The following is a 9967-nucleotide window of genomic DNA, read 5'->3' on the forward strand; positions in this document are numbered from 1 at the left end:
GTAAGGACTTGCAGATGAAATGAAACAGTGTAGATTACCTGGCAAAAGCTAGACACGGCTGCCTTCTTCTCATCCTATGAGAATCAGGCAGCCCTACAATAGAAGTGGGAGAAGAAGGGTTTCCCTTTTGGTGGCTGTAATGGCAATTTGTGGTTTTGGAAATATCACAGCAGTGCAGTCATTAAAATGTGACCGTGTTTAGAAGACAACCCTCATGCAACACATTTCCATGAGAGTCATTCTCCGTGAACTGGGAAACATTTAGTTTGGGAGATGTTGAGCGAGATCCCATAAATTTAGGATGATGAGGAACATGAAAGTGAGGAAAAGAAAAAGCAAGTGTGAAGGCCACATTTCACCTAGCATCAATCCCTCCTTCCCCCCTTTGGCTCCCTCTAAAAAAGACCTCAAAAAGGGATTTTGCCATGATGGCACAATCAATGTTCCCTGCACTTGTAGAACTCACACCAGAACATCAGGCCATGCTGTGGACTACTTTTGCAATTAAGAGAATGTGGAAATACAGTTGGAACCACCTTCTGTGTCATGTGTCTTCATTATTTTTGCAGATGAAGGTGAGGGTCCCCATCCACCCTTCATCAGATTGGATTCTTACCCCTAACTGACCTTATTACTGCTCACACTCTCTGTTCCAGAATGAAATCACAGAAGATGGAGGAGTGCCCCTTCATGACATGAATAATCTGCTCAGCTGGCAACCAAATTCAAGGTAAATTCAAGGGGCTCTGTGGACAGGACTTCTAGTGTGTCTTTCTGTGTTTGCTTCAGGACAATGAAACACTGGGATACGCCTGTTCTTGGGTGTGGTGTGCTCTTCTTTCTAGAAATGTTTTATTTATTCTTATTTATTTTTATTTTTTTTCCAGAAGGTGATTTGGACTGCAGAGTGTCTTAGCCAACCTCTCAATTCACTGCAGACTCATGATCTGCATAAAAAGAAAAATAACACGGAGCCCTGCAGCTTAAGCAGAGCCAGACATCGAGACCACCAAAGGTTGGGAGACTCAAAAAAAAAAAAAGAAGTGCTGCAGTGCATTACCCATAGTCCTTTAAGCAGACTTTGTTTACAGGCACAAACACAAACACACACACAAACACACACACATAGAGACACACACACACTAAGCCACAAATACATACAAACATAAGACGCTGGCAACATTCTCACAGTAACAGAGCGCAGCAGCTTCTGAAGCTGTGTGATTCTGCAGGAAGTCTCATCTGAGAGAGAGCAACCCCAGGGAACACAGGCATGCTATACCTGTAAATCAAAGGGGAGCAAGTTTCAAAAATACAAGCTCACAACATCTAGGTAGGCCTGAGACATCCTGCAGATGTTTTTCTATACCTAAGGAATTCATGGTTTATTCCTGGGGCTGTGCTTGATGTTTCTTAATGCTGGCTCATGTATGCCCTCTCCTATAATCATGAGACTATTCCATAGACCCCAAAGGGAAGACAGGCAAGAGTCCACCACCAACCCACCTCCAAGGAGGCCTCCTCCGCCATGCAGCAGGGATTTGTCACTAGGCAATGGTGGCATTCAATATGACACTGGCTAGAATTCACAGTTCAGGCCTGGTGTCCTGAGACTAGCTCATGTGCATTTGAGAGGAATACATGCTTGCCCAGCTGTCAGAGCCGTCAGACTGCTTAAGCAGAGAAAAGTGGTTCAGGCAGAGCTGGTCTGTTATTGGAAAAATGCTGCCTGTGATACCCCACTGTGGGACCCTAGAAGTCTCAGTCTTAGGGCCCCTTCTTGATGTCTCCATGTTCGGGTCTCACTGAAGGAGAAAGGCATTTTGAGACTGTGATGTAGTCACTGAAAACTACTCTTCTGACTCCATTCCCTGAAGAGGCTGTGTGCAAGAATCTGGTCCCGTGGGGATTGGAATATAGTCTGGTGAGAGGTTGAAGGGTCTTTGAGTGATGGAATCATACCTAAGATCCCTGAAATGCATGTCAACAAAAAATGGCCAGGCCCTTCCTCTCACTACCTCCCTTCATCCTGGCCCTTGCAGCGGCTCTCTGGGAAAGCCAGGAACCACGGCACGGCAAGTCCATGTTGAAGCAGTGTTCTCACACCTCAAAATGTCATCTCACAGGTGCTGATGAGGTTGAGACAATGTCTAAGATTCCGTCCATGACAATAGCAAGCCTGAAAATGGTGTCCAGTAGTGCAGGACAGGGGACTATGAAACCCCATGAAATCAATGAAAAATTAAGCTCCCCTGAGAGAACAAGGAGACATGTGCTGGAGTTCAAACAACATTCCAAGATTTCTGTCAGAAGACCCAAAATCCTCCTGCAAAGTGAAAATCACACCAGCCTCCACAAGGAGACCACGACCCACAAAGCCAGCCAACCCAAAGTTGCTTTTGCTCCCTAAAATTCCTGGCAGCCAAAAGATCTGTGGTAAGAGGTAATCCCATGCAGCAACAGCCCAAGGAAAGACCCCCTCCACAATAAGATAGGACGTGTAGGTGAATTGAAACAGCCTAGATTACAAGGCAAAATCTAGACATGGTTGCCTGGTTCTCAAGAAATTATGCAGCCCTCTGGAAGAAGTGGGAGAATAAGAGTTTCCTTGTTGGTGGATGAAATGGGAATTTATGGTTTTAAAAGTAGCACAGCTGCCCTGTCTTTAAAACATGACAGTGTTTAGAATAAAACACTCATGCAATGGATTCCCATGAGAGTTGTTCTCCATGAACTGGGAAAGGTTTAGTTTCGAAGACCTTGAGCTAGACCAAGAAAACCCTAGGCCAATGAGAAACATGGAAGTCAATAAAAGGAGAGGCAAGTGTGGAGGCCACATCCCACCCAAATTAGTCCATCCTACTCATATTTGGCTCAAGATATGAAACCCCTCAAATCAGGCATTTGACAGGATGGCCCCAGTTTGCACTCTAAATGTTCTCTGCACATTGTAGTGCTCCTACATGAACACCAAGCCATGGTGTGGACTGGTTGTGCAATTAAGGGAATGCAGGGATGCAGTTGGAAGCACCTTCTGCGTCATCTACATTCAACTTGTTTGCAGGTAAGTGTGCAGGACCCCATCCACACCTTACCAGATTTGTATCCTCACCCTTATCTGTCCTTATTGCTTTTCACACTCTTTGTTCCAGAAGAAAATCCCAAGACAATGGAGGAGTGGCCCCTCACATCTGGTAGCACCTGCTCTGCTGGCAACTGAATTGGAGGTACATGCAAAAGGCCATGCAAATAATACTGCTAGTGTTTCTCCCTGAGTTGGCCACAGGACAATGAAAAACTGGATGGTGTCTTTTCTTGGGTGTGGTGTGCTCCTCTTCTTTTTTGAAGAGTGTTTTTTTTTTGCAAAGAGAGATGATTTGGAGCCTAGCGGGTCACAGTCAATCACTCAATTCACTGTGGATTTAAGATCCAAGAAAAATAAAAAACACAGACCCCAAGCAAAGCAGCAGACACAGGCCACCAAAAATTTGGGAGACTCAAATAAAAGGAAAAACTACAGTGCATTAGCCATGTTTCTTTAATCAGACTCCAATTACAGGTACACACACAAACACACACACAATAACATACACACACACAGAAAATGAAACACTGGGAGATGTCTGCTTTTCCGTGTGGTATGCTTCTCTTCTATCTAGAAGAGTGGCTTTTTTTTTTTTTTTCCTGGTGGGGGCGGAGGTGATTTGGATACCAGCAAGTCTTGGCACCCCTCCCAGTTTACTGCAGATTCAAGATCCACGGAAAAACGAAAAAAAAAAAAAAAAAACACAGACTCCATAGCCAAACAGAGAGACAAAGACAGGCCACCAAAAAGGTATTGAAATTAAAAGAAAAAAAAAAGAAACTGAAGTGCTGAAGCACGATAGCAACATTCTTTTAAGCAGACTCCACTTACATGGACAGACACACACCCACACAAACACCCAATACCACACACACACACACACAGACATCCAACTCTTGCAACACCCCCATAGAAACACACATCCTGGCAGATCCTCAGGCTGCATGCTTCTGCAGGAAGCCCCACCTGGGAGAGAGCAACCCAGGAAAACACAGGCGGTCTGTTCCTAGACATCAAAGTGGGGCATGTTTTAAAAAGACTCACCTCTACAAAGTATAGGCTGGCCTGAAAAATCCTGCATATTACTTTGGATTTGTAAAGATTTTGCAATTTATGCCTGGGACTGTGCTTGATGTTGCTTCAGGCTGGCTCACATCTTTCCTTTCATAGTATCATGGGACTATTACATGGATCACACAGAGAAGACAGGCAAGAGTCCATGGCTGATGCACCTCCACGGAGGTCCCCTTCTCTGCCAAGCCACAAGGGCTTGTCACTAGGCAACGGTGATATTCATGGTGAAGATAGCCAGTGCTCACAATCAGGCCTGGTGCCCTGAGGCTAGCACATGTGCATTCCTGAGGCAGGCTCAGGCACCCAGCTGTCAGAGCTACCTGCCTGCCTAAGGAGAGAATAATGGTACAGGCAGAGCCAGGCTGGTATTGGAAAAAAGGCTGCCTGCAAAAACCCACTGCAGAACCCTAAAATTCCCTACCTCAGGGAACATCCAGGCTATCTCAGTTGTCAGGTCCCTCTGGAGAAGGAGGCATTTTGTGACTGTGACATGGTCGCTAAAAACTGCTCATCTGACTCCATTATTGAAAAAGACTGTGTGCAGAAATCAGGTCCCACAGCGATTGGAATATAGTCTGGTATGTTGCTCAGAATATTTTGGGTGATAGAATCATACCTGAGACCCGCAGAGGTGGGCATCTATCACTGATGTGATATCACAGGCAGGTGTATATCACTGATGTGATATCAGTGATAGATGGGTGGGCTCTTGACATCACTGCCGTCCTTCATCCTGGGCCTCGTAGGGGCTCTCTGGAAAAGGCAGAAACTGCAACAAAGGTAAGTTAAAGTTGAAGCAGTGTTCTCACATCTCGGACTGGCATCTCATGGATGCAGATGGAGTTGAGACAGAGTGTCAGAGGCTGTCTGTGGTGATGGGAAGCCTGAAAATTGTGTCCAGTAATGCTGTTAAGGAGCCCTGTGGATTTCCAATGAAAGCAAAGAAAAATCAAGGCTCAGCTGAGAGAAAGAGCTATCTTGTGCTGGAGTCCAAGCAATGTTCAGTGATTACTGTCAGAGAACCCAAAAGCCTCCTGCAAAGTGCAAACATCTTCAGCCCCCACAACAAGAAAATGACCCACAACCTGGAGTGCAACCAGACTACCCAAACTCCCATTTGCTTCCTGAAATCCCTGGCAGCTAAATAATCTGTGGCCAGAGGCAGTTCCATCCAGCAATAGCCCAATGAAAGAGCCCATCCAAAATGAGGAGGCCATGAAGGTTAAATGAAACAGAGGCTAGTTTATCAGGCAAAAGCCATACACGGCAGCCTGCTTCTCATCTTACAGCAATCACACAGCCCTCCGATAGAAGTGGGAGAACAAGAGTTTTCTTGTTGGTGGCTGTAAGGGGAATTTACAATTTTAAAACTATCAATGATTCACAGTCATTAAAATGTGAAAGTGTTTGGAAGAAAACACTCATGCCATAGATTCCCATGAGGGTCACTCTCTGTGAACTGGGAAACATTTAGTGTGAAAGTCATTCAGCCATACCCAGGAAACTGTAGGTCAATGAGGAACATGGAAGTCAGAAAAGAGCAGGCAAGTGTGGAGGCCACATCTAACCTAGTGTCAATTCATTCCACTCCCATCTGGTTCCAAGTATGAAAGCCCTCAAATCAGGAGTTTGCCAGGATAGCCCCAGTTTCTACTCCAAATATTCCTTTATATTTGGAGTACCAAACCGAACACCGGGCCATGGTGTGGACTGCTTGTGCAATTAAGGGAATCCAGGGATGGAGTTGGAAGCAACTTCTGTGTCATCTGTCTTCACTTGTTTTGCAGTTGAAATTGCAGGACCCCATTTTCCTCTTACCAGATTGTATCCACAACCCTGTCTACCTTATTGCTGCTCACACTATATGTAACAGGATGAAATCTCAAGACAATGGAAGAGTGCCCCCTCACGACATGAATCCCCTGCTCAGCTGGGAACTGAATTTGAGGTAAAATGATTGGGCCCTGATGACAAGACTGCTAGTGTCTCTCCCTGATGTGACTGCAGGACAATGAAACACTGGGAGATGTATGTTTTTTGGTGTGTTGTTAATCTCTTCTGTCTAGAAGAGTCCCTTTTTTTCAGGGAGAGGTGATTTAGACACCGGCTTGTTTCAGCATGCCTCCCAATTCACTGCGGATTCATGATCCACATAAAAACAAAAAACATGGAACACCACAGCCCAAGCAGAGGTGCAGAGACAGGCCACCAAAAAGTTGCAATACTCAAAAAAAAAAAAAAAAAAAAAAAAGAAGGGCTGCAATGCGTTAATCACATTCCTTTAAGCAGATTCCTCTTACAGGCACATACACACACAAACATACACAATACCACACACATACAAAGACATTGAACATTCACAATACTCTCACAGAAACACACAGTCAAGCAGCTCCTGAGGCTGTGAGGTTCTGCAGGAATCTCAACCTGGAAGACTGGAAGAGAGCAACACCGAACAACACAGGCAGGTCTATGTTCTAGAAATCACAGTGGGGCAAGTTTCAAAAAGACTCACCCTTAAAATGTCTAAAAAGACCTGAGGAATCCTGAAGATCCTTTTGGATCCTTTGAGATTTTGTGGTTTATTTTTGAGGCTGTGCTTGAGGTTTCTTCAGGCTGGCTCACATCTGCCCTCTCCTAGAAGCACGGGACAATCACATGGATACCACACAAAAGAGAGGCAAGAGTCCACAGCTGATGCACATCCAAGGAGGTCTCCTTTTCTGCCAAGCCTTAAAGGTTTATCACTAAGCAATGGTGACATTAACTGTGATGTTAACCAGTGCTCACAAGATGGCCTGGTGCCCTAAGACTAGAGCAAACGCATTCATGAGACAGTCTTGGGCACTGGGTGTCAGAGTTGGCAGCCTGCCTAAGCAAACGAAAATGATGCAGGAACAGTAGGCTTAGTATGGTCAAAAATGCTGCCTGTGAAAACACAGTGAAAAACCCTGGAAGTCTCAATCTCAGAGCCTCTTTGGGCCACCTCTGTGGTCCAGTACTGCTGGAGTGAGAGGAATTTGGGACTGTGTAGTGGTTGCTAGAAACTGCTTTTCTTACTCAATTCTTGAAAGAGGCTGTGCGCAAGATTCGGGTCTCTTGGGTATTGGAATATAGTCTGATGTGTTGTTGAGAGTTATTTGGGTGATAGAATCATACCTGAGACCCCCAGAGTTGGGTGTCACTGTTAGATGGATGGGCTGTTGACCTCACTTCCTGTCTTCATCCTGGGCCATGCAGGGACTCTCTTGGAAATGCAGAAACCATGGACAAGGCAAGTCCAAGGTGGAGCAGTGTTCTCACACCACAGACTGGCCTCTCACAGGTGCACATGATGTTGAGACAGTTCTCACAGGCTGTCTGGGGTGAAAGCGAGCCTGAAATCAATGTCCAGTAGTGCTGTTAAGGGGAACTGTGGATTACCCATGAAAGCAAAAAGAAAAAAAACAAATACTCACATGAGAGATCCAGCTGCCTTGTGCTGGAGCCTAAATAATGTTCAATGATTCCTGTCAGAGGACCCAAAAGCCCCCGCAAAGTGCAAACCAGCTCAGGCCCCACAACGAGACAAAAACCCAAAACCTGGAATAGAGCCAGCCTACCTGGAGTCTCTTTTGCTCTCTGCCTGGCAGATAAATAATCTGTGGTCAGAGGCAGTCCCATCCAGCAACAGCCCAATTAAAGAGCCCCTTCACAATGAGAAGGCCATGCAGATGAAATAAAAGAGAGACTAGATTATCAGGCAAATGCCAGATAAGGCTGCCCCCCTCTCATCCTACAGGAATCATGCAGTGCTCTGATAGAAGTGGAATAAGAGTTTCATATTGGTGGCTGTGATGGGAATTTATGGTTTTGATAGTATCAAAACTGTCCAATCATTAAAAAGTCCAGTGTTTAGAAGGGAACAGTCATGCAATGAACTTCCATGAGGGTCGTTCTCCATGAACTGGGAAAAGTTTAGTGTGAAAGTCATTGAGTCAGACCCATGAAACCCTAGACCAGTAAGGAACATGGAAGTCAGGAAAAAAAGAGGGAAGTGTGGAGGTCACATCCCACCCAGCAACAATTCATTCCATTACCATTTGGATCCAGTTATGAAAGCCATCAAATCGAAATTTGTCTGGATGGCTGCACTTTGCACTCCAAATATTCCTTGCACATTGGAGTATTCCCAACTGAACACAGGGCCATGATGTGGACTGATCATGCAATTAAAAGAATGTGGGGATGTCTTTGGAAGTACCTTCTCTGTCATCTGTCTTCATTTTTCTTGCAGATAAAGTTGTAAGATCCCTTCCAACCATCATCAGATTCTATACTCATCCCTATCCGACCTTATTCCTGCTCACACTCTGTGTCTGAGGATGAAATCCTAAGAATGATGGAGGAGTACCTTCTCACGAGCTGAAGCACCTGCTTGGCTTGAAACCATATTTGAGGTAAATTGAAGAGGTGCTGTGGAAGAGACTTCTTGTTCCTTCCTTGGGTTGTCCACTTGACAATAAAACACTGGGAGATGTCTGCTTTCTGCTGTGGTGTGCTCCTCTTCTTTCTAGAAGAGTGTCTTTTCTTGCAGGAGGAGGTGATTTGGATGCCGGCGGGTCTCGTCCTGTCTCCCACTTCATTGCGGATTACTGATACACAAAAATAAAAAGAACATGGAGCCCTGGAGCTGAACAGAGCCACACAGAGAGGGCACCAAAAGGTTTTGACATTCAAAAAAAAAAAAGAAAAGGAAAAAGAAAAAGAAAGAAAGAAAAAAGAAACACTAAAGTGCATTAGCCACATTCCTTTAAGCTGACTCCACTTACAGAAACAGACACTCACCCACACCAACATCCAATACCACACACACACATGCAGACATCCAACTCTCACAACACTCCCAAAGAAACACACAGCCCGGCAGCTCCTGAGTCTGTGTGGTTCTACAGGAAGCCCCACCTGGGAGGGAGCAACCCTAGATAATGCAAGTGGGCTGTACCTAGACATCGCAGGGGCAAGTTTCCAAAAGACTCACCACTAGGCCGTTTCTTCATGCTGGCTCATCACTGCCCTCTACTTGGATCATGGGACTATCCTGTGGATCCCACAGAGAAGACAGGTGAGAGTCCATTGCCGACACACCTCCCAGAAATTTTCTTCTCCACCAAGCCACAGGGACGTTTTGCTAGGCAATGGTGACACTGATGGTGACACTAGCAAGAGCTCATACTCAGGCCTGGTACCCTAAGATTAGCCCATGCACATTGCTTAGGCAGGATCAAGCACCTGGCTGTTAGAGCTATCAGCGTGCCTAAGCAGAGAATAATGGTACAGGCAGAGCTGGCTTGGTATTGAAAAAAATGCTGCCGGCAAAAACCCACTGTGGGATCCTAAACTCCAGAACTCAGGACTGTCCAGGCCGTCTCAGTGGTGGAGTCCTGCTGGAGCAGGAAGTGTTTTGTTACTGTGAGGTGGTTGTAGGAAACTGCTTTTCTAACTCCATTTCTGAAAAAGGCAGGGTGCAAGAATCAGGTCCCATGGGGATTGGAAAATAATCTGGTGTGTTGTTGAGGTTTCTTTGGGTAAATTCAAGAGGTGCTGTGGAAAAGACTTCTTGTGACTTTCCTTGTGTTGTCTGCTTGACAATAAAACACTGGGAGATGTCTGTTTTCTGCTGTGGTATGCTCCTCTTCTTTCTAAAAGAGTGTCTTTTCTTGCAGGAGGGGATCTCAGTCATACCTGAGACCCCAGAGGCAAGTGTCAGCGAAAGTTGGCCAGGCTTTTGACTTTACTGCCTTTCTTCATCCTGGGCCTTGAAGGGGC

General features: G+C 45.5%; 1 long non-coding RNA gene across 1 annotated transcript; it reads left to right on the forward strand.

Moving 5' to 3' along the window:
• Positions 1-3066: 3066 nt before the first annotated feature.
• Positions 3067-9274, forward strand: LOC129053151 (uncharacterized). The gene is made up of 3 exons (XR_008518241.2): positions 3067-3227; positions 8436-8598; positions 8736-9274. It is a non-coding gene; the product is annotated as an uncharacterized LOC129053151 (long non-coding RNA).
• Positions 9275-9967: the final 693 nt, after the last annotated feature.

This window comes from Pongo abelii, chromosome Y (genome assembly GCF_028885655.2).
Source record: "Pongo abelii isolate AG06213 chromosome Y, NHGRI_mPonAbe1-v2.0_pri, whole genome shotgun sequence".
Classification (NCBI taxonomy): domain Eukaryota; kingdom Metazoa; phylum Chordata; class Mammalia; order Primates; family Hominidae; genus Pongo; species Pongo abelii.